Consider the following 26,773-nt stretch of genomic DNA (forward strand, 5'->3'; position numbering starts at 1 on the left):
CCTAGGAGTCCTCCAATGGGAAATTCCGTTAAAATGAACCCGAAGAGTGACTAAGAACTCACGGAACCTGCTGCATGCCGCCCTTCCCGCCCGGCTACGCAGGGCCTAAACTGGAGGGAAATTCTCACGTTGAGTTTCCCTTTCGTTCTGGAGCTCGTCAGGCTAACCACCACCGCGGCTATGGAAGCACCGGGTTGAAACGGAGCAAACTCATTTTCTTCCCAGAAGCATTTCGACCGGGTTTCCAGGCCTGTCAACAGCAGGGGACGTCAGGCAGCTTCACGGCAGCATGAGTGCAGCCTTCCAAGTGGGAAAGCAAGGATAGTTCCAGCAGGCTCCCGTTTCCACGCGCACACTCAGCTTACCTCCCTGTGGTTTCTAACCAGTCCAAAGAGACACAGGTCACCCGGCGTTTGCTTCCCTGAACCAACTCCCCGAAGTAGGGTGTTCTGCGTCAAGTGAACTGCCTCAACCAAGGAATGCCCTGCCTAGTTACGCCTCTGGGGCCTGTGGCTATTCCAAAGCCTGCGGGGCCACAGGAAGCACGGGGCTTAAATCGCAGTAAGAACGCAAGCCGACTCTCTCTTGGAGGCAGGGTGACTTCCGGCAGGGGGTGTCCTAGATGGAATGCGAGGCCGAGGGCTCTCTCAGGGCAGCTCAGACTAGGGCAAGGCGTAAGACCTCAAAGGCATGGGAGACGTGCCAGAAGTCTGTTGGTGAAAGTGTGGGTTTGGTGGGGGAAACGAGTCTGCTCCAGGAGAGAGTGCAGGGCGTTTCCCTACACTCGGCGTATAGAGAGCGGCTCCAAAGGGGCTCCGGGCCTGGATGTTGCTCGGCAGACCCAGGGGTGCCTGGGAGTGCTCCGTGTTCCAGCCTGGAACAGGGTGCCCCCGCGAGCCTCCCAGGTGTCCAGGAAACTCTACTGCCGTTAAGGACACGCAGAGCAGAGGCTACGGCCTCATGGAAACTGCCGCGCGGCTCCGCTTCTGCACCTCACGTCAGGGCCTTCCCTCCAGGCCTGTGCTCAATCTGGCTGTCCCGTTAGCGACGCAGCATTGCGAGATGCTGACGTTCTCCTCGAGCAGAGTGCCTGCAGGTACGAGGCCCGCGAAGCAGGCAAAGCAGAGTGTTTTCTCACGGCAGCTCTCACAAGGGCGACGACAGATATTTCCTGGGAGCTTCGGACGCACCAGAAATCTGGTCCTCAGGCTGTTGGAGGGCTCTGGAAATGTAGCTCTCCTCAAGGAACGTGCAGAGTGTTGCCCATCACCCGGCACGCACACAGGGCCTCCGAGGGGCAGAGCCATGGGCCTCGATGTTGCTCGGCCGGACCACGGCGTGGTGGTGGGGGGGGGGTGCCTGGAGGTCCTCAGTGACCCCGAAGGGAAATGGATGCACACCCGAGGGGCCTAGGAGTCCTCCAATGGGAAATTCCGTTAAAATGAACCCGAACAGTGACTAAGAACTCACGGAACCTGCTGCATGCCGCCCTTCCCGCCCGGCTACGCAGGGCCTAAACTGGAGGGAAATTCTCACGTTGAGTTTCCCTTTCGTTCTGGAGCTCGTCAGGCTAACCACCACCGCGGCTATGGAAGCACCGGGTTGAAACGGAGCAAACTCATTTTCTTCCCAGAAGCATTTCGACCGGGTTTCCAGGCCTGTCAACAGCAGGGGACGTCAGGCAGCTTCACGGCAGCATGAGTGCAGCCTTCCAAGTGGGAAAGCAAGGATAGTTCCAGCAGGCTCCCGTTTCCACGCGCACACTCAGCTTACCTCCCTGTGGTTTCTAACCAGTCCAAAGAGACACAGGTCACCCGGCGTTTGCTTCCCTGAACCAACTCCCCGAAGTAGGGTGTTCTGCGTCAAGTGAACTGCCTCAACCAAGGAATGCCCTGCCTAGTTACGCCTCTGGGGCCTGTGGCTATTCCAAAGCCTGCGGGGCCACAGGAAGCACGGGGCTTAAATCGCAGTAAGAACGCAAGCCGACTCTCTCTTGGAGGCAGGGTGACTTCCGGCAGGGGGTGTCCTAGATGGAATGCGAGGCCGAGGGCTCTCTCAGGGCAGCTCAGACTAGGGCAAGGCGTAAGACCTCAAAGGCATGGGAGACGTGCCAGAAGTCTGTTGGTGAAAGTGTGGGTTTGGTGGGGGAAACGAGTCTGCTCCAGGAGAGAGTGCAGGGCGTTTCCCTACACTCGGCGTATAGAGAGCGGCTCCAAAGGGGCTCCGGGCCTGGATGTTGCTCGGCAGACCCAGGGGTGCCTGGGAGTGCTCCGTGTTCCAGCCTGGAACAGGGTGCCCCCGCGAGCCTCCCAGGTGTCCAGGAAACTCTACTGCCGTTAAGGACACGCAGAGCAGAGGCTACGGCCTCATGGAAACTGCCGCGCGGCTCCGCTTCTGCACCTCACGTCAGGGCCTTCCCTCCAGGCCTGTGCTCAATCTGGCTGTCCCGTTAGCGACGCAGCATTGCGAGATGCTGACGTTCTCCTCGAGCAGAGTGCCTGCAGGTACGAGGCCCGCGAAGCAGGCAAAGCAGAGTGTTTTCTCACGGCAGCTCTCACAAGGGCGACGACAGATATTTCCTGGGAGCTTCGGACGCACCAGAAATCTGGTCCTCAGGCTGTTGGAGGGCTCTGGAAATGTAGCTCTCCTCAAGGAACGTGCAGAGTGTTGCCCATCACCCGGCACGCACACAGGGCCTCCGAGGGGCAGAGCCATGGGCCTCGATGTTGCTCGGCCGGACCACGGCGTGGTGGTGGGGGGGGGGTGCCTGGAGGTCCTCAGTGACCCCGAAGGGAAATGGATGCACACCCGAGGGGCCTAGGAGTCCTCCAATGGGAAATTCCGTTAAAATGAACCCGAACAGTGACTAAGAACTCACGGAACCTGCTGCATGCCGCCCTTCCCGCCCGGCTACGCAGGGCCTAAACTGGAGGGAAATTCTCACGTTGAGTTTCCCTTTCGTTCTGGAGCTCGTCAGGCTAACCACCACCGCGGCTATGGAAGCACCGGGTTGAAACGGAGCAAACTCATTTTCTTCCCAGAAGCATTTCGACCGGGTTTCCAGGCCTGTCAACAGCAGGGGACGTCAGGCAGCTTCACGGCAGCATGAGTGCAGCCTTCCAAGTGGGAAAGCAAGGATAGTTCCAGCAGGCTCCCGTTTCCACGCGCACACTCAGCTTACCTCCCTGTGGTTTCTAACCAGTCCAAAGAGACACAGGTCACCCGGCGTTTGCTTCCCTGAACCAACTCCCCGAAGTAGGGTGTTCTGCGTCAAGTGAACTGCCTCAACCAAGGAATGCCCTGCCTAGTTACGCCTCTGGGGCCTGTGGCTATTCCAAAGCCTGCGGGGCCACAGGAAGCACGGGGCTTAAATCGCAGTAAGAACGCAAGCCGACTCTCTCTTGGAGGCAGGGTGACTTCCGGCAGGGGGTGTCCTAGATGGAATGCGAGGCCGAGGGCTCTCTCAGGGCAGCTCAGACTAGGGCAAGGCGTAAGACCTCAAAGGCATGGGAGACGTGCCAGAAGTCTGTTGGTGAAAGTGTGGGTTTGGTGGGGGAAACGAGTCTGCTCCAGGAGAGAGTGCAGGGCGTTTCCCTACACTCGGCGTATAGAGAGCGGCTCCAAAGGGGCTCCGGGCCTGGATGTTGCTCGGCAGACCCAGGGGTGCCTGGGAGTGCTCCGTGTTCCAGCCTGGAACAGGGTGCCCCCGCGAGCCTCCCAGGTGTCCAGGAAACTCTACTGCCGTTAAGGACACGCAGAGCAGAGGCTACGGCCTCATGGAAACTGCCGCGCGGCTCCGCTTCTGCACCTCACGTCAGGGCCTTCCCTCCAGGCCTGTGCTCAATCTGGCTGTCCCGTTAGCGACGCAGCATTGCGAGATGCTGACGTTCTCCTCGAGCAGAGTGCCTGCAGGTACGAGGCCCGCGAAGCAGGCAAAGCAGAGTGTTTTCTCACGGCAGCTCTCACAAGGGCGACGACAGATATTTCCTGGGAGCTTCGGACGCACCAGAAATCTGGTCCTCAGGCTGTTGGAGGGCTCTGGAAATGTAGCTCTCCTCAAGGAACGTGCAGAGTGTTGCCCATCACCCGGCACGCACACAGGGCCTCCGAGGGGCAGAGCCATGGGCCTCGATGTTGCTCGGCCGGACCACGGCGTGGTGGTGGGGGGGGGGTGCCTGGAGGTCCTCAGTGACCCCGAAGGGAAATGGATGCACACCCGAGGGGCCTAGGAGTCCTCCAATGGGAAATTCCGTTAAAATGAACCCGAAGAGTGACTAAGAACTCACGGAACCTGCTGCATGCCGCCCTTCCCGCCCGGCTACGCAGGGCCTAAACTGGAGGGAAATTCTCACGTTGAGTTTCCCTTTCGTTCTGGAGCTCGTCAGGCTAACCACCACCGCGGCTATGGAAGCACCGGGTTGAAACGGAGCAAACTCATTTTCTTCCCAGAAGCATTTCGACCGGGTTTCCAGGCCTGTCAACAGCAGGGGACGTCAGGCAGCTTCACGGCAGCATGAGTGCAGCCTTCCAAGTGGGAAAGCAAGGATAGTTCCAGCAGGCTCCCGTTTCCACGCGCACACTCAGCTTACCTCCCTGTGGTTTCTAACCAGTCCAAAGAGACACAGGTCACCCGGCGTTTGCTTCCCTGAACCAACTCCCCGAAGTAGGGTGTTCTGCGTCAAGTGAACTGCCTCAACCAAGGAATGCCCTGCCTAGTTACGCCTCTGGGGCCTGTGGCTATTCCAAAGCCTGCGGGGCCACAGGAAGCACGGGGCTTAAATCGCAGTAAGAACGCAAGCCGACTCTCTCTTGGAGGCAGGGTGACTTCCGGCAGGGGGTGTCCTAGATGGAATGCGAGGCCGAGGGCTCTCTCAGGGCAGCTCAGACTAGGGCAAGGCGTAAGACCTCAAAGGCATGGGAGACGTGCCAGAAGTCTGTTGGTGAAAGTGTGGGTTTGGTGGGGGAAACGAGTCTGCTCCAGGAGAGAGTGCAGGGCGTTTCCCTACACTCGGCGTATAGAGAGCGGCTCCAAAGGGGCTCCGGGCCTGGATGTTGCTCGGCAGACCCAGGGGTGCCTGGGAGTGCTCCGTGTTCCAGCCTGGAACAGGGTGCCCCCGCGAGCCTCCCAGGTGTCCAGGAAACTCTACTGCCGTTAAGGACACGCAGAGCAGAGGCTACGGCCTCATGGAAACTGCCGCGCGGCTCCGCTTCTGCACCTCACGTCAGGGCCTTCCCTCCAGGCCTGTGCTCAATCTGGCTGTCCCGTTAGCGACGCAGCATTGCGAGATGCTGACGTTCTCCTCGAGCAGAGTGCCTGCAGGTACGAGGCCCGCGAAGCAGGCAAAGCAGAGTGTTTTCTCACGGCAGCTCTCACAAGGGCGACGACAGATATTTCCTGGGAGCTTCGGACGCACCAGAAATCTGGTCCTCAGGCTGTTGGAGGGCTCTGGAAATGTAGCTCTCCTCAAGGAACGTGCAGAGTGTTGCCCATCACCCGGCACGCACACAGGGCCTCCGAGGGGCAGAGCCATGGGCCTCGATGTTGCTCGGCCGGACCACGGCGTGGTGGTGGGGGGGGGGTGCCTGGAGGTCCTCAGTGACCCCGAAGGGAAATGGATGCACACCCGAGGGGCCTAGGAGTCCTCCAATGGGAAATTCCGTTAAAATGAACCCGAAGAGTGACTAAGAACTCACGGAACCTGCTGCATGCCGCCCTTCCCGCCCGGCTACGCAGGGCCTAAACTGGAGGGAAATTCTCACGTTGAGTTTCCCTTTCGTTCTGGAGCTCGTCAGGCTAACCACCACCGCGGCTATGGAAGCACCGGGTTGAAACGGAGCAAACTCATTTTCTTCCCAGAAGCATTTCGACCGGGTTTCCAGGCCTGTCAACAGCAGGGGACGTCAGGCAGCTTCACGGCAGCATGAGTGCAGCCTTCCAAGTGGGAAAGCAAGGATAGTTCCAGCAGGCTCCCGTTTCCACGCGCACACTCAGCTTACCTCCCTGTGGTTTCTAACCAGTCCAAAGAGACACAGGTCACCCGGCGTTTGCTTCCCTGAACCAACTCCCCGAAGTAGGGTGTTCTGCGTCAAGTGAACTGCCTCAACCAAGGAATGCCCTGCCTAGTTACGCCTCTGGGGCCTGTGGCTATTCCAAAGCCTGCGGGGCCACAGGAAGCACGGGGCTTAAATCGCAGTAAGAACGCAAGCCGACTCTCTCTTGGAGGCAGGGTGACTTCCGGCAGGGGGTGTCCTAGATGGAATGCGAGGCCGAGGGCTCTCTCAGGGCAGCTCAGACTAGGGCAAGGCGTAAGACCTCAAAGGCATGGGAGACGTGCCAGAAGTCTGTTGGTGAAAGTGTGGGTTTGGTGGGGGAAACGAGTCTGCTCCAGGAGAGAGTGCAGGGCGTTTCCCTACACTCGGCGTATAGAGAGCGGCTCCAAAGGGGCTCCGGGCCTGGATGTTGCTCGGCAGACCCAGGGGTGCCTGGGAGTGCTCCGTGTTCCAGCCTGGAACAGGGTGCCCCCGCGAGCCTCCCAGGTGTCCAGGAAACTCTACTGCCGTTAAGGACACGCAGAGCAGAGGCTACGGCCTCATGGAAACTGCCGCGCGGCTCCGCTTCTGCACCTCACGTCAGGGCCTTCCCTCCAGGCCTGTGCTCAATCTGGCTGTCCCGTTAGCGACGCAGCATTGCGAGATGCTGACGTTCTCCTCGAGCAGAGTGCCTGCAGGTACGAGGCCCGCGAAGCAGGCAAAGCAGAGTGTTTTCTCACGGCAGCTCTCACAAGGGCGACGACAGATATTTCCTGGGAGCTTCGGACGCACCAGAAATCTGGTCCTCAGGCTGTTGGAGGGCTCTGGAAATGTAGCTCTCCTCAAGGAACGTGCAGAGTGTTGCCCATCACCCGGCACGCACACAGGGCCTCCGAGGGGCAGAGCCATGGGCCTCGATGTTGCTCGGCCGGACCACGGCGTGGTGGTGGGGGGGGGGTGCCTGGAGGTCCTCAGTGACCCCGAAGGGAAATGGATGCACACCCGAGGGGCCTAGGAGTCCTCCAATGGGAAATTCCGTTAAAATGAACCCGAAGAGTGACTAAGAACTCACGGAACCTGCTGCATGCCGCCCTTCCCGCCCGGCTACGCAGGGCCTAAACTGGAGGGAAATTCTCACGTTGAGTTTCCCTTTCGTTCTGGAGCTCGTCAGGCTAACCACCACCGCGGCTATGGAAGCACCGGGTTGAAACGGAGCAAACTCATTTTCTTCCCAGAAGCATTTCGACCGGGTTTCCAGGCCTGTCAACAGCAGGGGACGTCAGGCAGCTTCACGGCAGCATGAGTGCAGCCTTCCAAGTGGGAAAGCAAGGATAGTTCCAGCAGGCTCCCGTTTCCACGCGCACACTCAGCTTACCTCCCTGTGGTTTCTAACCAGTCCAAAGAGACACAGGTCACCCGGCGTTTGCTTCCCTGAACCAACTCCCCGAAGTAGGGTGTTCTGCGTCAAGTGAACTGCCTCAACCAAGGAATGCCCTGCCTAGTTACGCCTCTGGGGCCTGTGGCTATTCCAAAGCCTGCGGGGCCACAGGAAGCACGGGGCTTAAATCGCAGTAAGAACGCAAGCCGACTCTCTCTTGGAGGCAGGGTGACTTCCGGCAGGGGGTGTCCTAGATGGAATGCGAGGCCGAGGGCTCTCTCAGGGCAGCTCAGACTAGGGCAAGGCGTAAGACCTCAAAGGCATGGGAGACGTGCCAGAAGTCTGTTGGTGAAAGTGTGGGTTTGGTGGGGGAAACGAGTCTGCTCCAGGAGAGAGTGCAGGGCGTTTCCCTACACTCGGCGTATAGAGAGCGGCTCCAAAGGGGCTCCGGGCCTGGATGTTGCTCGGCAGACCCAGGGGTGCCTGGGAGTGCTCCGTGTTCCAGCCTGGAACAGGGTGCCCCCGCGAGCCTCCCAGGTGTCCAGGAAACTCTACTGCCGTTAAGGACACGCAGAGCAGAGGCTACGGCCTCATGGAAACTGCCGCGCGGCTCCGCTTCTGCACCTCACGTCAGGGCCTTCCCTCCAGGCCTGTGCTCAATCTGGCTGTCCCGTTAGCGACGCAGCATTGCGAGATGCTGACGTTCTCCTCGAGCAGAGTGCCTGCAGGTACGAGGCCCGCGAAGCAGGCAAAGCAGAGTGTTTTCTCACGGCAGCTCTCACAAGGGCGACGACAGATATTTCCTGGGAGCTTCGGACGCACCAGAAATCTGGTCCTGAGGCTGTTGGAGGGCTCTGGAAATGTAGCTCTCCTCAAGGAACGTGCAGAGTGTTGCCCATCACCCGGCGCGCACACAGGGCCTCCGAGGGGCAGAGCCATGGGCCTCGATGTTGCTCGGCCGGACCACGGCGTGGTGGGGGGGGGGTGCCTGGAGGTCCTCAGTGACCCCGAAGGGAAATGGATGCACACCCGAGGGGCCTAGGAGTCCTCCAATGGGAAATTCCGTTAAAATGAACCCGAAGAGTGACTAAGAACTCACGGAACCTGCTGCATGCCGCCCTTCCCGCCCGGCTACGCAGGGCCTAAACTGGAGGGAAATTCTCACGTTGAGTTTCCCTTTCGTTCTGGAGCTCGTCAGGCTAACCACCACCGCGGCTATGGAAGCACCGGGTTGAAACGGAGCAAACTCATTTTCTTCCCAGAAGCATTTCGACCGGGTTTCCAGGCCTGTCAACAGCAGGGGACGTCAGGCAGCTTCACGGCAGCATGAGTGCAGCCTTCCAAGTGGGAAAGCAAGGATAGTTCCAGCAGGCTCCCGTTTCCACGCGCACACTCAGCTTACCTCCCTGTGGTTTCTAACCAGTCCAAAGAGACACAGGTCACCCGGCGTTTGCTTCCCTGAACCAACTCCCCGAAGTAGGGTGTTCTGCGTCAAGTGAACTGCCTCAACCAAGGAATGCCCTGCCTAGTTACGCCTCTGGGGCCTGTGGCTATTCCAAAGCCTGCGGGGCCACAGGAAGCACGGGGCTTAAATCGCAGTAAGAACGCAAGCCGACTCTCTCTTGGAGGCAGGGTGACTTCCGGCAGGGGGTGTCCTAGATGGAATGCGAGGCCGAGGGCTCTCTCAGGGCAGCTCAGACTAGGGCAAGGCGTAAGACCTCAAAGGCATGGGAGACGTGCCAGAAGTCTGTTGGTGAAAGTGTGGGTTTGGTGGGGGAAACGAGTCTGCTCCAGGAGAGAGTGCAGGGCGTTTCCCTACACTCGGCGTATAGAGAGCGGCTCCAAAGGGGCTCCGGGCCTGGATGTTGCTCGGCAGACCCAGGGGTGCCTGGGAGTGCTCCGTGTTCCAGCCTGGAACAGGGTGCCCCCGCGAGCCTCCCAGGTGTCCAGGAAACTCTACTGCCGTTAAGGACACGCAGAGCAGAGGCTACGGCCTCATGGAAACTGCCGCGCGGCTCCGCTTCTGCACCTCACGTCAGGGCCTTCCCTCCAGGCCTGTGCTCAATCTGGCTGTCCCGTTAGCGACGCAGCATTGCGAGATGCTGACGTTCTCCTCGAGCAGAGTGCCTGCAGGTACGAGGCCCGCGAAGCAGGCAAAGCAGAGTGTTTTCTCACGGCAGCTCTCACAAGGGCGACGACAGATATTTCCTGGGAGCTTCGGACGCACCAGAAATCTGGTCCTGAGGCTGTTGGAGGGCTCTGGAAATGTAGCTCTCCTCAAGGAACGTGCAGAGTGTTGCCCATCACCCGGCACGCACACAGGGCCTCCGAGGGGCAGAGCCATGGGCCTCGATGTTGCTCGGCCGGACCACGGCGTGGTGGGGGGGGGGTGCCTGGAGGTCCTCAGTGACCCCGAAGGGAAATGGATGCACACCCGAGGGGCCTAGGAGTCCTCCAATGGGAAATTCCGTTAAAATGAACCCGAAGAGTGACTAAGAACTCACGGAACCTGCTGCATGCCGCCCTTCCCGCCCGGCTACGCAGGGCCTAAACTGGAGGGAAATTCTCACGTTGAGTTTCCCTTTCGTTCTGGAGCTCGTCAGGCTAACCACCACCGCGGCTATGGAAGCACCGGGTTGAAACGGAGCAAACTCATTTTCTTCCCAGAAGCATTTCGACCGGGTTTCCAGGCCTGTCAACAGCAGGGGACGTCAGGCAGCTTCACGGCAGCATGAGTGCAGCCTTCCAAGTGGGAAAGCAAGGATAGTTCCAGCAGGCTCCCGTTTCCACGCGCACACTCAGCTTACCTCCCTGTGGTTTCTAACCAGTCCAAAGAGACACAGGTCACCCGGCGTTTGCTTCCCTGAACCAACTCCCCGAAGTAGGGTGTTCTGCGTCAAGTGAACTGCCTCAACCAAGGAATGCCCTGCCTAGTTACGCCTCTGGGGCCTGTGGCTATTCCAAAGCCTGCGGGGCCACAGGAAGCACGGGGCTTAAATCGCAGTAAGAACGCAAGCCGACTCTCTCTTGGAGGCAGGGTGACTTCCGGCAGGGGGTGTCCTAGATGGAATGCGAGGCCGAGGGCTCTCTCAGGGCAGCTCAGACTAGGGCAAGGCGTAAGACCTCAAAGGCATGGGAGACGTGCCAGAAGTCTGTTGGTGAAAGTGTGGGTTTGGTGGGGGAAACGAGTCTGCTCCAGGAGAGAGTGCAGGGCGTTTCCCTACACTCGGCGTATAGAGAGCGGCTCCAAAGGGGCTCCGGGCCTGGATGTTGCTCGGCAGACCCAGGGGTGCCTGGGAGTGCTCCGTGTTCCAGCCTGGAACAGGGTGCCCCCGCGAGCCTCCCAGGTGTCCAGGAAACTCTACTGCCGTTAAGGACACGCAGAGCAGAGGCTACGGCCTCATGGAAACTGCCGCGCGGCTCCGCTTCTGCACCTCACGTCAGGGCCTTCCCTCCAGGCCTGTGCTCAATCTGGCTGTCCCGTTAGCGACGCAGCATTGCGAGATGCTGACGTTCTCCTCGAGCAGAGTGCCTGCAGGTACGAGGCCCGCGAAGCAGGCAAAGCAGAGTGTTTTCTCACGGCAGCTCTCACAAGGGCGACGACAGATATTTCCTGGGAGCTTCGGACGCACCAGAAATCTGGTCCTGAGGCTGTTGGAGGGCTCTGGAAATGTAGCTCTCCTCAAGGAACGTGCAGAGTGTTGCCCATCACCCGGCACGCACACAGGGCCTCCGAGGGGCAGAGCCATGGGCCTCGATGTTGCTCGGCCGGACCACGGCGTGGTGGTGGGGGGGGGGTGCCTGGAGGTCCTCAGTGACCCCGAAGGGAAATGGATGCACACCCGAGGGGCCTAGGAGTCCTCCAATGGGAAATTCCGTTAAAATGAACCCGAAGAGTGACTAAGAACTCACGGAACCTGCTGCATGCCGCCCTTCCCGCCCGGCTACGCAGGGCCTAAACTGGAGGGAAATTCTCACGTTGAGTTTCCCTTTCGTTCTGGAGCTCGTCAGGCTAACCACCACCGCGGCTATGGAAGCACCGGGTTGAAACGGAGCAAACTCATTTTCTTCCCAGAAGCATTTCGACCGGGTTTCCAGGCCTGTCAAGAGCAGGGGACGTCAGGCAGCTTCACGGCAGCATGAGTGCAGCCTTCCAAGTGGGAAAGCAAGGATAGTTCCAGCAGGCTCCCGTTTCCACGCGCACACTCAGCTTACCTCCCTGTGGTTTCTAACCAGTCCAAAGAGACACAGGTCACCCGGCGTTTGCTTCCCTGAACCAACTCCCCGAAGTAGGGTGTTCTGCGTCAAGTGAACTGCCTCAACCAAGGAATGCCCTGCCTAGTTACGCCTCTGGGGCCTGTGGCTATTCCAAAGCCTGCGGGGCCACAGGAAGCACGGGGCTTAAATCGCAGTAAGAACGCAAGCCGACTCTCTCTTGGAGGCAGGGTGACTTCCGGCAGGGGGTGTCCTAGATGGAATGCGAGGCCGAGGGCTCTCTCAGGGCAGCTCAGACTAGGGCAAGGCGTAAGACCTCAAAGGCATGGGAGACGTGCCAGAAGTCTGTTGGTGAAAGTGTGGGTTTGGTGGGGGAAACGAGTCTGCTCCAGGAGAGAGTGCAGGGCGTTTCCCTACACTCGGCGTATAGAGAGCGGCTCCAAAGGGGCTCCGGGCCTGGATGTTGCTCGGCAGACCCAGGGGTGCCTGGGAGTGCTCCGTGTTCCAGCCTGGAACAGGGTGCCCCCGCGAGCCTCCCAGGTGTCCAGGAAACTCTACTGCCGTTAAGGACACGCAGAGCAGAGGCTACGGCCTCATGGAAACTGCCGCGCGGCTCCGCTTCTGCACCTCACGTCAGGGCCTTCCCTCCAGGCCTGTGCTCAATCTGGCTGTCCCGTTAGCGACGCAGCATTGCGAGATGCTGACGTTCTCCTCGAGCAGAGTGCCTGCAGGTACGAGGCCCGCGAAGCAGGCAAAGCAGAGTGTTTTCTCACGGCAGCTCTCACAAGGGCGACGACAGATATTTCCTGGGAGCTTCGGACGCACCAGAAATCTGGTCCTCAGGCTGTTGGAGGGCTCTGGAAATGTAGCTCTCCTCAAGGAACGTGCAGAGTGTTGCCCATCACCCGGCACGCACACAGGGCCTCCGAGGGGCAGAGCCATGGGCCTCGATGTTGCTCGGCCGGACCACGGCGTGGTGGTGGGGGGGGGGTGCCTGGAGGTCCTCAGTGACCCCGAAGGGAAATGGATGCACACCCGAGGGGCCTAGGAGTCCTCCAATGGGAAATTCCGTTAAAATGAACCCGAAGAGTGACTAAGAACTCACGGAACCTGCTGCATGCCGCCCTTCCCGCCCGGCTACGCAGGGCCTAAACTGGAGGGAAATTCTCACGTTGAGTTTCCCTTTCGTTCTGGAGCTCGTCAGGCTAACCACCACCGCGGCTATGGAAGCACCGGGTTGAAACGGAGCAAACTCATTTTCTTCCCAGAAGCATTTCGACCGGGTTTCCAGGCCTGTCAACAGCAGGGGACGTCAGGCAGCTTCACGGCAGCATGAGTGCAGCCTTCCAAGTGGGAAAGCAACGATAGTTCCAGCAGGCTCCCGTTTCCACGCGCACACTCAGCTTACCTCCCTGTGGTTTCTAACCAGTCCAAAGAGACACAGGTCACCCGGCGTTTGCTTCCCTGAACCAACTCCCCGAAGTAGGGTGTTCTGCGTCAAGTGAACTGCCTCAACCAAGGAATGCCCTGCCTAGTTACGCCTCTGGGGCCTGTGGCTATTCCAAAGCCTGCGGGGCCACAGGAAGCACGGGGCTTAAATCGCAGTAAGAACGCAAGCCGACTCTCTCTTGGAGGCAGGGTGACTTCCGGCAGGGGGTGTCCTAGATGGAATGCGAGGCCGAGGGCTCTCTCAGGGCAGCTCAGACTAGGGCAAGGCGTAAGACCTCAAAGGCATGGGAGACGTGCCAGAAGTCTGTTGGTGAAAGTGTGGGTTTGGTGGGGGAAACGAGTCTGCTCCAGGAGAGAGTGCAGGGCGTTTCCCTACACTCGGCGTATAGAGAGCGGCTCCAAAGGGGCTCCGGGCCTGGATGTTGCTCGGCAGACCCAGGGGTGCCTGGGAGTGCTCCGTGTTCCAGCCTGGAACAGGGTGCCCCCGCGAGCCTCCCAGGTGTCCAGGAAACTCTACTGCCGTTAAGGACACGCAGAGCAGAGGCTACGGCCTCATGGAAACTGCCGCGCGGCTCCGCTTCTGCACCTCACGTCAGGGCCTTCCCTCCAGGCCTGTGCTCAATCTGGCTGTCCCGTTAGCGACGCAGCATTGCGAGATGCTGACGTTCTCCTCGAGCAGAGTGCCTGCAGGTACGAGGCCCGCGAAGCAGGCAAAGCAGAGTGTTTTCTCACGGCAGCTCTCACAAGGGCGACGACAGATATTTCCTGGGAGCTTCGGACGCACCAGAAATCTGGTCCTGAGGCTGTTGGAGGGCTCTGGAAATGTAGCTCTCCTCAAGGAACGTGCAGAGTGTTGCCCATCACCCGGCACGCACACAGGGCCTCCGAGGGGCAGAGCCATGGGCCTCGATGTTGCTCGGCCGGACCACGGCGTGGTGGTGGTGGGGGGGTGCCTGGAGGTCCTCAGTGACCCCGAAGGGAAATGGATGCACACCCGAGGGGCCTAGGAGTCCTCCAATGGGAAATTCCGTTAAAATGAACCCGAAGAGTGACTAAGAACTCACGGAACCTGCTGCATGCCGCCCTTCCCGCCCGGCTACGCAGGGCCTAAACTGGAGGGAAATTCTCACGTTGAGTTTCCCTTTCGTTCTGGAGCTCGTCAGGCTAACCACCACCGCGGCTATGGAAGCACCGGGTTGAAACGGAGCAAACTCATTTTCTTCCCAGAAGCATTTCGACCGGGTTTCCAGGCCTGTCAACAGCAGGGGACGTCAGGCAGCTTCACGGCAGCATGAGTGCAGCCTTCCAAGTGGGAAAGCAAGGATAGTTCCAGCAGGCTCCCGTTTCCACGCGCACACTCAGCTTACCTCCCTGTGGTTTCTAACCAGTCCAAAGAGACACAGGTCACCCGGCGTTTGCTTCCCTGAACCAACTCCCCGAAGTAGGGTGTTCTGCGTCAAGTGAACTGCCTCAACCAAGGAATGCCCTGCCTAGTTACGCCTCTGGGGCCTGTGGCTATTCCAAAGCCTGTGGGGCCACAGGAAGCACGGGGCTTAAATCGCAGTAAGAACGCAAGCCGACTCTCTCTTGGAGGCAGGGTGACTTCCGGCAGGGGGTGTCCTAGATGGAATGCGAGGCCGAGGGCTCTCTCAGGGCAGCTCAGACTAGGGCAAGGCGTAAGACCTCAAAGGCATGGGAGACGTGCCAGAAGTCTGTTGGTGAAAGTGTGGGTTTGGTGGGGGAAACGAGTCTGCTCCAGGAGAGAGTGCAGGGCGTTTCCCTACACTCGGCGTATAGAGAGCGGCTCCAAAGGGGCTCCGGGCCTGGATGTTGCTCGGCAGACCCAGGGGTGCCTGGGAGTGCTCCGTGTTCCAGCCTGGAACAGGGTGCCCCCGCGAGCCTCCCAGGTGTCCAGGAAACTCTACTGCCGTTAAGGACACGCAGAGCAGAGGCTACGGCCTCATGGAAACTGCCGCGCGGCTCCGCTTCTGCACCTCACGTCAGGGCCTTCCCTCCAGGCCTGTGCTCAATCTGGCTGTCCCGTTAGCGACGCAGCATTGCGAGATGCTGACGTTCTCCTCGAGCAGAGTGCCTGCAGGTACGAGGCCCGCGAAGCAGGCAAAGCAGAGTGTTTTCTCACGGCAGCTCTCACAAGGGCGACGACAGATATTTCCTGGGAGCTTCGGACGCACCAGAAATCTGGTCCTCAGGCTGTTGGAGGGCTCTGGAAATGTAGCTCTCCTCAAGGAACGTGCAGAGTGTTGCCCATCACCCGGCACGCACACAGGGCCTCCGAGGGGCAGAGCCATGGGCCTCGATGTTGCTCGGCCGGACCATGGCGTGGTGGTGGGGGGGGGGGTGCCTGGAGGTCCTCAGTGACCCCGAAGGGAAATGGATGCACACCCGAGGGGCCTAGGAGTCCTCCAATGGGAAATTCCGTTAAAATGAACCCGAAGAGTGACTAAGAACTCACGGAACCTGCTGCATGCCGCCCTTCCCGCCCGGCTACGCAGGGCCTAAACTGGAGGGAAATTCTCACGTTGAGTTTCCCTTTCGTTCTGGAGCTCGTCAGGCTAACCACCACCGCGGCTATGGAAGCACCGGGTTGAAACGGAGCAAACTCATTTTCTTCCCAGAAGCATTTCGACCGGGTTTCCAGGCCTGTCAACAGCAGGGGACGTCAGGCAGCTTCACGGCAGCATGAGTGCAGCCTTCCAAGTGGGAAAGCAAGGATAGTTCCAGCAGGCTCCCGTTTCCACGCGCACACTCAGCTTACCTCCCTGTGGTTTCTAACCAGTCCAAAGAGACACAGGTCACCCGGCGTTTGCTTCCCTGAACCAACTCCCCGAAGTAGGGTGTTCTGCGTCAAGTGAACTGCCTCAACCAAGGAATGCCCTGCCTAGTTACGCCTCTGGGGCCTGTGGCTATTCCAAAGCCTGCGGGGCCACAGGAAGCACGGGGCTTAAATCGCAGTAAGAACGCAAGCCGACTCTCTCTTGGAGGCAGGGTGACTTCCGGCAGGGGGTGTCCTAGATGGAATGCGAGGCCGAGGGCTCTCTCAGGGCAGCTCAGACTAGGGCAAGGCGTAAGACCTCAAAGGCATGGGAGACGTGCCAGAAGTCTGTTGGTGAAAGTGTGGGTTTGGTGGGGGAAACGAGTCTGCTCCAGGAGAGAGTGCAGGGCGTTTCCCTACACTCGGCGTATAGAGAGCGGCTCCAAAGGGGCTCCGGGCCTGGATGTTGCTCGGCAGACCCAGGGGTGCCTGGGAGTGCTCCGTGTTCCAGCCTGGAACAGGGTGCCCCCGCGAGCCTCCCAGGTGTCCAGGAAACTCTACTGCCGTTAAGGACACGCAGAGCAGAGGCTACGGCCTCATGGAAACTGCCGCGCGGCTCCGCTTCTGCACCTCACGTCAGGGCCTTCCCTCCAGGCCTGTGCTCAATCTGGCTGTCCCGTTAGCGACGCAGCATTGCGAGATGCTGACGTTCTCCTCGAGCAGAGTGCCTGCAGGTACGAGGCCCGCGAAGCAGGCAAAGCAGAGTGTTTTCTCACGGCAGCTCTCACAAGGGCGACGACAGATATTTCCTGGGAGCTTCGGACGCACCAGGAATCTGGTCCTGAGGCTGTTGGAGGGCTCTGGAAATGTAGCTCTCCTCAAGGAACGTGCAGAGTGTTGCCCATCACCCGGCACGCACACAGGGCCTCCGAGGGGCAGAGCCATGGGCCTCGATGTTGCTCGGCCGGACCACGGCGTGGTGGGGGGTGGTGGTGCCTGGAGGTCCTCAGTGACCCCGAAGGGAAATGGATGCACACCCGAGGGGCCTAGGAGTCCTCCAATGGGAAATTCCGTTAAAATGAACCCGAAGAGTGACTAAGAACTCACGGAACCTGCTGCATGCCGCCCTTCCCGCCCGGCTACGCAGGGCCTAAACTGGAGGGAAATTCTCACGTTGAGTTTCCCTTTCGTTCTGGAGCTCGTCAGGCTAACCACCACCGCGGCTATGGAAGCACCGGGTTGAAACGGAGCAAACTCATTTTCTTCCCAGAAGCATTTCGACCGGGTTTCCAGGCCTGTCAACAGCAGGGGACGTCAGGCAGCTTCACGGCAGCATGAGTGCAGCCTTCCAAGTGGGAAAGCAAGGATAGTTCCAGCAGGCTCCCGTTTCCACGCGCACACTCAGCTTACCTCCCTGTGGTTTCTAACCAGTCCAAAGAGACACAGGTCACCCGGCGTTTGCTTCCCTGAACCAACTCCCCGAAGTAGGGTGTTCTGCGTCAAGTGAACTGCCTCAACCAAGGAATGCCCTGCCTAGTTACGCCTCTGGGGCCTGTGGCTATTCCAAAGCCTGCGGGGCCACAGGAAGCACGGGGCTTAAATCGCAGTAAGAACGCAAGCCGACTCTCTCTTGGAGGCAGGGTGACTTCCGGCAGGGGGTGTCCTAGATGGAATGCGAGGCCGAGGGCTCTCTCAGGGCAGCTCAGACTAGGGCAAGGCGTAAGACCTCAAAGGCATGGGAGACGTGCCAGAAGTCTGTTGGTGAAAGTGTGGGTTTGGTGGGGGAAACGAGTCTGCTCCAGGAGAGAGTGCAGGGCGTTTCCCTACACTCGGCGTATAGAGAGCGGCTCCAAAGGGGCTCCGGGCCTGGATGTTGCTCGGCAGACCCAGGGGTGCCTGGGAGTGCTCCGTGTTCCAGCCTGGAACAGGGTGCCCCCGCGAGCCTCCCAGGTGTCCAGGAAACTCTACTGCCGTTAAGGACACGCAGAGCAGAGGCTACGGCCTCATGGAAACTGCCGCGCGGCTCCGCTTCTGCTCCTCACGTCAGGGCCTTCCCTCCAGGCCTGTGCTCAATCTGGCTGTCCCGTTAGCGACGCAGCATTGCGAGATGCTGACGTTCTCCTCGAGCAGAGTGCCTGCAGGTACGAGGCCCGCGAAGCAGGCAAAGCAGAGTGTTTTCTCACGGCAGCTCTCACAAGGGCGACGACAGATATTTCCTGGGAGCTTCGGACGCACCAGGAATCTGGTCCTGAGGCTGTTGGAGGGCTCTGGAAATGTAGCTCTCCTCAAGGAACGTGCAGAGTGTTGCCCATCACCCGGCACGCACACAGGGCCTCCGAGGGGCAGAGCCATGGGCCTCGATGTTGCTCGGCCGGACCACGGCGTGGTGGGGGGGGTGTCTGGAGGTCCTCAGTGACCCCGAAGGGAAATGGATGCACACCCGAGGGGCCTAGGAGTCCTCCAATGGGAAATTCCGTTAAAATGAACCCGAACAGTGACTTAAGAACTCACGGAACCTGCTGCATGCCGCCCTTCCCGCCCGGCTACGCAGGGCCTAAACTGGAGGGAAATTCTCACGTTGAGTTTCCCTTTCGTTCTGGAGCTCGTCAGGCTAACCACCACCGCGGCTATGGAAGCACCGGGTTGAAACGGAGCAAACTCATTTTCTTCCCAGAAGCATTTCGACCGGGTTTCCAGGCCTGTCAACAGCAGGGGACGTCAGGCAGCTTCACGGCAGCATGAGTGCAGCCTTCCAAGTGGGAAAGCAAGGATAGTTCCAGCAGGCTCCCGTTTCCACGCGCACACTCAGCTTACCTCCCTGTGGTTTCTAACCAGTCCAAAGAGACACAGGTCACCCGGCGTTTGCTTCCCTGAACCAACTCCCCGAAGTAGGGTGTTCTGCGTCAAGTGAACTGCCTCAACCAAGGAATGCCCTGCCTAGTTACGCCTCTGGGGCCTGTGGCTATTCCAAAGCCTGCGGGGCCACAGGAAGCACGGGGCTTAAATCGCAGTAAGAACGCAAGCCGACTCTCTCTTGGAGGCAGGGTGACTTCCGGCAGGGGGTGTCCTAGATGGAATGCGAGGCCGAGGGCTCTCTCAGGGCAGCTCAGACTAGGGCAAGGCGTAAGACCTCAAAGGCATGGGAGACGTGCCAGAAGTCTGTTGGTGAAAGTGTGGGTTTGGTGGGGGAAACGAGTCTGCTCCAGGAGAGAGTGCAGGGCGTTTCCCTACACTCGGCGTATAGAGAGCGGCTCCAAAGGGGCTCCGGGCCTGGATGTTGCTCGGCAGACCCAGGGGTGCCTGGGAGTGCTCCGTGTTCCAGCCTGGAACAGGGTGCCCCCGCGAGCCTCCCAGGTGTCCAGGAAACTCTACTGCCGTTAAGGACACGCAGAGCAGAGGCTACGGCCTCATGGAAACTGCCGCGCGGCTCCGCTTCTGCACCTCACGTCAGGGCCTTCCCTCCAGGCCTGTGCTCAATCTGGCTGTCCCGTTAGCGACGCAGCATTGCGAGATGCTGACGTTCTCCTCGAGTAGAGTGCCTGCAGGTACGAGGCCCGCGAAGCAGGCAAAGCAGAGTGTTTTCTCACGGCAGCTCTCACAAGGGCGACGACAGATATTTCCTGGGAGCTTCGGACGCACCAGGAATCTGGTCCTGAGGCTGTTGGAGGGCTCTGGAAATGTAGCTCTCCTCAAGGAACGTGCAGAGTGTTGCCCATCACCCGGCACGCACACAGGACCTCCGAGGGGCAGAGCCATGGGCCTCGATGTTGCTCGGCCGGACCACGGCGTGGTGGGGGGTGGTGGTGCCTGGAGGTCCTCAGTGACCCCGAAGGGAAATGGATGCACACCCGAGGGGCCTAGGAGTCCTCCAATGGGAAATTCCGTTAAAATGAACCCGAAGAGTGACTAAGAACTCACGGAACCTGCTGCATGCCGCCCTTCCCGCCCGGCTACGCAGGGCCTAAACTGGAGGGAAATTCTCACGTTGAGTTTCCCTTTCGTTCTGGAGCTCGTCAGGCTAACCACCACCGCGGCTATGGAAGCACCGGGTTGAAACGGAGCAAACTCATTTTCTTCCCAGAAGCATTTCGACCGGGTTTCCAGGCCTGTCAACAGCAGGGGACGTCAGGCAGCTTCACGGCAGCATGAGTGCAGCCTTCCAAGTGGGAAAGCAAGGATAGTTCCAGCAGGCTCCCGTTTCCACGCGCACACTCAGCTTACCTCCCTGTGGTTTCTAACCAGTCCAAAGAGACACAGGTCACCCGGCGTTTGCTTCCCTGAACCAACTCCCCGAAGTAGGGTGTTCTGCGTCAAGTGAACTGCCTCAACCAAGGAATGCCCTGCCTAGTTACGCCTCTGGGGCCTGTGGCTATTCCAAAGCCTGCGGGGCCACAGGAAGCACGGGGCTTAAATCGCAGTAAGAACGCAAGCCGACTCTCTCTTGGAGGCAGGGTGACTTCCGGCAGGGGGTGTCCTAGATGGAATGCGAGGCCGAGGGCTCTCTCAGGGCAGCTCAGACTAGGGCAAGGCGTAAGACCTCAAAGGCATGGGAGACGTGCCAGAAGTCTGTTGGTGAAAGTGTGGGTTTGGTGGGGGAAACGAGTCTGCTCCAGGAGAGAGTGCAGGGCGTTTCCCTACACTCGGCGTATAGAGAGCGGCTCCAAAGGGGCTCCGGGCCTGGATGTTGCTCGGCAGACCCAGGGGTGCCTGGGAGTGCTCCGTGTTCCAGCCTGGAACAGGGTGCCCCCGCGAGCCTCCCAGGTGTCCAGGAAACTCTACTGCCGTTAAGGACACGCAGAGCAGAGGCTACGGCCTCATGGAAACTGCCGCGCGGCTCCGCTTCTGCACCTCACGTCAGGGCCTTCCCTCCAGGCCTGTGCTCAATCTGGCTGTCCCGTTAGCGACGCAGCATTGCGAGATGCTGACGTTCTCCTCGAGCAGAGTGCCTGCAGGTACGAGGCCCGCGAAGCAGGCAAAGCAGAGTGTTTTCTCACGGCAGCTCTCACAAGGGCGACGACAGATATTTCCTGGGAGCTTCGGACGCACCAGGAATCTGGTCCTGAGGCTGTTGGAGGGCTCTGGAAATGTAGCTCTCCTCAAGGAACGTGCAGAGTGTTGCCCATCACCCGGCACGCACACAGGGCCTCCGAGGGGCAGAGCCATGGGCCTCGATGTTGCTCGGCCGGACCACGGCGTGGTGGGGGGTGGTGGTGCCTGGAGGTCCTCAGTGACCCCGAAGGGAAATGGATGCACACCCGAGGGGCCTAGGAGTCCTCCAATGGGAAATTCCGTTAAAATGAACCCGAAGAGTGACTAAGAACTCACGGAACCTGCTGCATGCCGCCCTTCCCGCCCGGCTACGCAGGGCCTAAACTGGAGGGAAATTCTCACGTTGAGTTTCCCTTTCGTTCTGGAGCTCGTCAGGCTAACCACCACCGCGGCTATGGAAGCACCGGGTTGAAACGGAGCAAACTCATTTTCTTCCCAGAAGCATTTCGACCGGGTTTCCAGGCCTGTCAACAGCAGGGGACGTCAGGCAGCTTCACGGCAGCATGAGTGCAGCCTTCCAAGTGGGAAAGCAAGGATAGTTCCAGCAGGCTCCCGTTTCCACGCGCACACTCAGCTTACCTCCCTGTGGTTTCTAACCAGTCCAAAGAGACACAGGTCACCCGGCGTTTGCTTCCCTGAACCAACTCCCCGAAGTAGGGTGTTCTGCGTCAAGTGAACTGCCTCAACCAAGGAATGCCCTGCCTAGTTACGCCTCTGGGGCCTGTGGCTATTCCAAAGCCTGCGGGGCCACAGGAAGCACGGGGCTTAAATCGCAGTAAGAACGCAAGCCGACTCTCTCTTGGAGGCAGGGTGACTTCCGGCAGGGGGTGTCCTAGATGGAATGCGAGGCCGAGGGCTCTCTCAGGGCAGCTCAGACTAGGGCAAGGCGTAAGACCTCAAAGGCATGGGAGACGTGCCAGAAGTCTGTTGGTGAAAGTGTGGGTTTGGTGGGGGAAACGAGTCTGCTCCAGGAGAGAGTGCAGGGCGTTTCCCTACACTCGGCGTATAGAGAGCGGCTCCAAAGGGGCTCCGGGCCTGGATGTTGCTCGGCAGACCCAGGGGTGCCTGGGAGTGCTCCGTGTTCCAGCCTGGAACAGGGTGCCCCCGCGAGCCTCCCAGGTGTCCAGGAAACTCTACTGCCGTTAAGGACACGCAGAGCAGAGGCTACGGCCTCATGGAAACTGCCGCGCGGCTCCGCTTCTGCACCTCACGTCAGGGCCTTCCCTCCAGGCCTGTGCTCAATCTGGCTGTCCCGTTAGCGACGCAGCATTGCGAGATGCTGACGTTCTCCTCGAGCAGAGTGCCTGCAGGTACGAGGCCCGCGAAGCAGGCAAAGCAGAGTGTTTTCTCACGGCAGCTCTCACAAGGGCGACGACAGATATTTCCTGGGAGCTTCGGACGCACCAGAAATCTGGTCCTCAGGCTGTTGGAGGGCTCTGGAAATGTAGCTCTCCTCAAGGAACGTGCAGAGTGTTGCCCATCACCCGGCACGCACACAGGGCCTCCGAGGGGCAGAGCCATGGGCCTCGATGTTGCTCGGCCGGACCACGGCGTGGTGGGGGGTGGTGGTGCCTGGAGGTCCTCAGTGACCCCGAAGGGAAATGGATACACACCCGAGGGGCCTAGGAGTCCTCCAATGGGAAATTCCGTTAAAATGAACCCGAACAGTGACTTAAGAACTCACGGAACCTGCTGCATGCCGCCCTTCCCGCCCGGCTACGCAGGGCCTAAACTGGAGGGAAATTCTCACGTTGAGTTTCCCTTTCGTTCTGGAGCTCGTCAGGCTAACCACCACCGCGGCTATGGAAGCACCGGGTTGAAACGGAGCAAACTCATTTTCTTCCCAGAAGCATTTCGACCGGGTTTCCAGGCCTGTCAACAGCAGGGGACGTCAGGCAGCTTCACGGCAGCATGAGTGCAGCCTTCCAAGTGGGAAAGCAAGGATAGTTCCAGCAGGCTCCCGTTTCCACGCGCACACTCAGCTTACCTCCCTGTGGTTTCTAACCAGTCCAAAGAGACACAGGTCACCCGGCGTTTGCTTCCCTGAACCAACTCCCCGAAGTAGGGTGTTCTGCGTCAAGTGAACTGCCTCAACCAAGGAATGCCCTGCCTAGTTACGCCTCTGGGGCCCGTGGCTATTCCAAAGCCTGCGGGGCCACAGGAAGCACGGGGCTTAAATCGCAGTAAGAACGCAAGCCGACTCTCTCTTGGAGGCAGGGTGACTTCCGGCAGGGGGTGTCCTAGATGGAATGCGAGGCCGAGGGCTCTCTCAGGGCAGCTCAGACTAGGGCAAGGCGTAAGACCTCAAAGGCATGGGAGACGTGCCAGAAGTCTGTTGGTGAAAGTGTGGGTTTGGTGGGGGAAACGAGTCTGCTCCAGGAGAGAGTGCAGGGCGTTTCCCTACACTCGGCGTATAGAGAGCGGCTCCAAAGGGGCTCCGGGCCTGGATGTTGCTCGGCAGACCCAGGGGTGCCTGGGAGTGCTCCGTGTTCCAGCCTGGAACAGGGTGCCCCCGCGAGCCTCCCAGGTGTCCAGGAGACTCTACTGCCGTTAAGGACACGCAGAGCAGAGGCTACGGCCTCATGGAAACTGCCGCGCGGCTCCGCTTCTGCACCTCACGTCAGGGCCTTCCCTCCAGGCCTGTGCTCAATCTGGCTGTCCCGTTAGCGACGCAGCATTGCGAGATGCTGACGTTCTCCTCGAGCAGAGTGCCTGCAGGTACGAGGCCCGCGAAGCAGGCAAAGCAGAGTGTTTTCTCACGGCAGCTCTCACAAGGGCGACGACAGATATTTCCTGGGAGCTTCGGACGCACCAGGAATCTGGTCCTGAGGCTGTTGGAGGGCTCTGGAAATGTAGCTCTCCTCAAGGAACGTGCAGAGTGTTGCCCATCACCCGGCACGCACACAGGGCCTCCGAGGGGCAGAGCCATGGGCCTCGATGTTGCTCGGCCGGACCACGGCGTGGTGGGGGGTGGTGGTGCCTGGAGGTCCTCAGTGACCCCGAAGGGAAATGGATGCACACCCGAGGGGCCTAGGAGTCCTCCAATGGGAAATTCCGTTAAAATGAACCCGAAGAGTGACTAAGAACTCACGGAACCTGCTGCATGCCGCCCTTCCCGCCCGGCTACGCAGGGCCTAAACTGGAGGGAAATTCTCACGTTGAGTTTCCCTTTCGTTCTGGAGCTCGTCAGGCTAACCACCACCGCGGCTATGGAAGCACCGGGTTGAAACGGAGCAAACTCATTTTCTTCCCAGAAGCATTTCGACCGGGTTTCCAGGCCTGTCAACAGCAGGGGACGTCAGGCAGCTTCACGGCAGCATGAGTGCAGCCTTCCAAGTGGGAAAGCAAGGATAGTTCCAGCAGGCTCCCGTTTCCACGCGCACACTCAGCTTACCTCCCTGTGGTTTCTAACCAGTCCAAAGAGACACAGGTCACCCGGCGTTTGCTTCCCTGAACCAACTCCCCGAAGTAGGGTGTTCTGCGTCAAGTGAACGGCCTCAACCAAGGAATGCCCTGCCTAGTTACGCCTCTGGGGCCCGTGGCTATTCCAAAGCCTGCGGGGCCACAGGAAGCACGGGGCTTAAATCGCAGTAAGAACGCAAGCCGACTCTCTCTTGGAGGCAGGGTGACTTCCGGCAGGGGGTGTCCTAGATGGAATGCGAGGCCGAGGGCTCTCTCAGGGCAGCTCAGACTAGGGCAAGGCGTAAGACCTCAAAGGCATGGGAGACGTGCCAGAAGTCTGTTGGTGAAAGTGTGGGTTTGGTGGGGGAAACGAGTCTGCTCCAGGAGAGAGTGCAGGGCGTTTCCCTACACTCGGCGTATAGAGAGCGGCTCCAAAGGGGCTCCGGGCCTGGATGTTGCTCGGCAGACCCAGGGGTGCCTGGGAGTGCTCCGTGTTCCAGCCTGGAACAGGGTGCCCCCGCGAGCCTCCCAGGTGTCCAGGAAACTCTACTGCCGTTAAGGACACGCAGAGCAGAGGCTACGGCCTCATGGAAACTGCCGCGCGGCTCCGCTTCTGCACCTCACGTCAGGGCCTTCCCTCCAGGCCTGTGCTCAATCTGGCTGTCCCGTTAGCGACGCAGCATTGCGAGATGCTGACGTTCTCCTCGAGCAGAGTGCCTGCAGGTACGAGGCCCGCGAAGCAGGCAAAGCAGAGTGTTTTCTCACGGCAGCTCTCACAAGGGCGACGACAGATATTTCCTGGGAGCTTCGGACGCACCAGGAATCTGGTCCTGAGGCTGTTGGAGGGCTCTGGAAATGTAGCTCTCCTCAAGGAACGTGCAGAGTGTTGCCCATCACCCGGCACGCACACAGGGCCTCCGAGGGGCAGAGCCATGGGCCTCGATGTTGCTCGGCCGGACCACGGCGTGGTGGGGGGTGGTGGTGCCTGGAGGTCCTCAGTGACCCCGAAGGGAAATGGATGCACACCCGAGGGGCCTAGGAGTCCTCCAATGGGAAATTCCGTTAAAATGAACCCGAAGAGTGACTAAGAACTCACGGAACCTGCTGCATGCCGCCCTTCCCGCCCGGCTACGCAGGGCCTAAACTGGAGGGAAATTCTCACGTTGAGTTTCCCTTTCGTTCTGGAGCTCGTCAGGCTAACCACCACCGCGGCTATGGAAGCACCGGGTTGAAACGGAGCAAACTCATTTTCTTCCCAGAAGCATTTCGACCGGGTTTCCAGGCCTGTCAACAGCAGGGGACGTCAGGCAGCTTCACGGCAGCATGAGTGCAGCCTTCCAAGTGGGAAAGCAAGGATAGTTCCAGCAGGCTCCCGTTTCCACGCGCACACTCAGCTTACCTCCCTGTGGTTTCTAACCAGTCCAAAGAGACACAGGTCACCCGGCGTTTGCTTCCCTGAACCAACTCCCCGAAGTAGGGTGTTCTGCGTCAAGTGAACGGCCTCAACCAAGGAATGCCCTGCCTAGTTACGCCTCTGGGGCCCGTGGCTATTCCAAAGCCTGCGGGGCCACAGGAAGCACGGGGCTTAAATCGCAGTAAGAACGCAAGCCGACTCTCTCTTGGAGGCAGGGTGACTTCCGGCAGGGGGTGTCCTAGATGGAATGCGAGGCCGAGGGCTCTCTCAGGGCAGCTCAGACTAGGGCAAGGCGTAAGACCTCAAAGGCATGGGAGACGTGCCAGAAGTCTGTTGGTGAAAGTGTGGGTTTGGTGGGGGAAACGAGTCTGCTCCAGGAGAGAGTGCAGGGCGTTTCCCTACACTCGGCGTATAGAGAGCGGCTCCAAAGGGGCTCCGGGCCTGGATGTTGCTCGGCAGACCCAGGGGTGCCTGGGAGTGCTCCGTGTTCCAGCCTGGAACAGGGTGCCCCCGCGAGCCTCCCAGGTGTCCAGGAAACTCTACTGCCGTTAAGGACACGCAGAGCAGAGGCTACGGCCTCATGGAAACTGCCGCGCAGCTCCGCTTCTGCACCTCACGTCAGGGCCTTCCCTCCAGGCCTGTGCTCAATCTGGCTGTCCCGTTAGCGACGCAGCATTGCGAGATGCTGACGTTCTCCTCGAGCAGAGTGCCTGCAGGTACGAGGCCCGCGAAGCAGGCAAAGCAGAGTGTTTTCTCACGGCAGCTCTCACAAGGGCGACGACAGATATTTCCTGGGAGCTTCGGACGCACCAGGAATCTGGTCCTGAGGCTGTTGGAGGGCTCTGGAAATGTAGCTCTCCTCAAGGAACGTGCAGAGTGTTGCCCATCACCCGGCACGCACACAGGGCCTCCGAGGGGCAGAGCCATGGGCCTCGATGTTGCTCGGCCGGACCACGGCGTGGTGGGGGGTGGTGGTGCCTGGAGGTCCTCAGTGACCCCGAAGGGAAATGGATGCACACCCGAGGGGCCTAGGAGTCCTCCAATGGGAAATTCCGTTAAAATG

This window comes from Lagenorhynchus albirostris, chromosome 18 (assembly GCF_949774975.1).
Source record: "Lagenorhynchus albirostris chromosome 18, mLagAlb1.1, whole genome shotgun sequence".
In the NCBI taxonomy this organism is placed as follows: domain Eukaryota; kingdom Metazoa; phylum Chordata; class Mammalia; order Artiodactyla; family Delphinidae; genus Lagenorhynchus; species Lagenorhynchus albirostris.